The 1262-nt window shown below is 59.9% G+C and overlaps 1 long non-coding RNA gene across 1 annotated transcript; it reads left to right on the top strand.

The window, feature by feature from the left end:
• Nucleotides 1-36: 36 nt before the first annotated feature.
• On the top strand, nucleotides 37-1123 carry LOC117244182. Its single transcript, XR_004496791.1, has 3 exons — nucleotides 37-77; nucleotides 368-481; nucleotides 905-1123. It is a non-coding gene; the product is annotated as an uncharacterized LOC117244182 (long non-coding RNA).
• The last annotated feature ends 139 nt before the right edge of the window (nucleotides 1124-1262 follow it).

Below are 1262 nucleotides of genomic sequence, written 5' to 3'. Positions count from 1 at the left end.
TCTCAGGTGTCCCCAGATGTCCTCAGGTGTCTCAGGTGTGTCCCAGGTGTCCCCAGGTGTGTCCTGCTCTATCCCAGGTGTCCCCAGGTGAGGTTTTGGTGTCCCCAGGTGACCTCAGGTGTGTCTCAAACCCCTCCAGGTGTCCCCAGGTGTCCCCATGGGTGTCCCAGGTGTCTCAGGTGTGTCTCAAACCCCATCCAGGTGTCCCCAGGTGTGTTTTTGGTGTCCCCAGGTGTGTTTTTGGTGTCCCCAGGTGTGTTTTTGGTGTCCCCAGGTGTCCCCAGGTGTGTTTCAGGTGTCCCCAGGTGTGTTTCAGGTGTCCCCAGGTGTGTCTCAACCCCCTCCAGGTGTCCCCAGGTGTCCCCAGGTGTCCCCAGGTGTGGTTTTGGTGTCTCCAGGTGTGTCCTGCTCTATCTCAGGTGTGTCCAGGTGAGCTCAGGTGTGTCCCAAACCTCTCTAGATCCTCTCCAGGTGTCCCCAGGTGTCCCCAAACCCCCCCAGGTGTCCCCAGGTGTCCCAAAGTGTCCCCAGGTGTGTCCTGCTCTATCTCAGGTGTCCCCAGGTGTGTCCAGGTGTGTCCCAGGTGAGGTTTTGGTGTCCCCAGGTGTGTCCCAACCCCCTCCAGGTGTGTCTCAGGTGTCCCCAGGTGTGTCCTGGTGTCCCCAGGTGTCCCCAGGTGTCCCCAGGTGTGTCTCAGGTGAGGTTCTGATGTCCCCAGGTGTGTCCTGCTCTATCCCAGGTGTGTCCAGGTGAACTCAGGTGTGTCCCAAACCAATCTAAATCCTCTCCAGGTGTCCCCAGGTGTCCCCAAACCCCCCCAGGTGTCCCCAGGTGTGTCTGAAACCCCTCCAGGTGTCCCCAGGTGAGGTTTTGGTGTCCCCAGGTGTGTCCCAACCCCCTCCAGGTGTGTCCTGCTCTATCCCAGGTGTGTCCTGGTGTCCCCAGCTGTGTCTCAGGTGAGCTCAGGTGTGTCCCAAACCTCTCTAAATCCTCTCTAGGTGTCCCCAGGTGTCCCCCGATGTCCTCAGGTGTCTCAGGTGTGTCCCAACCCCCTCCAGGTGTGTCCAGGTGTGTCCTGCTCTATCCCAGGTGTCCCCAGCTGTGTCTCAGGTGTGTTTTTGGTGTCCCCAGGTGTCCCCAGGTGTCCCCAGGTGTGTCTCAGGTGAGGTTTTGGTATCCCTAGGTGTGTCCCAGGTGTGTCCCCAGGTGTCCCCAGGTGTCCCCAGGTGTCCCCAGGTGTGTTTTTGGGTGTCCCCAGGTGT

This window comes from Parus major, chromosome 1 (genome assembly GCF_001522545.3).
Source record: "Parus major isolate Abel chromosome 1, Parus_major1.1, whole genome shotgun sequence".
Lineage (NCBI taxonomy): Eukaryota > Metazoa > Chordata > Aves > Passeriformes > Paridae > Parus > Parus major.
The sequence above is the reverse complement of the archived record's forward strand: the minus strand, read 5'-3'. Positions and strand labels throughout refer to the sequence as shown.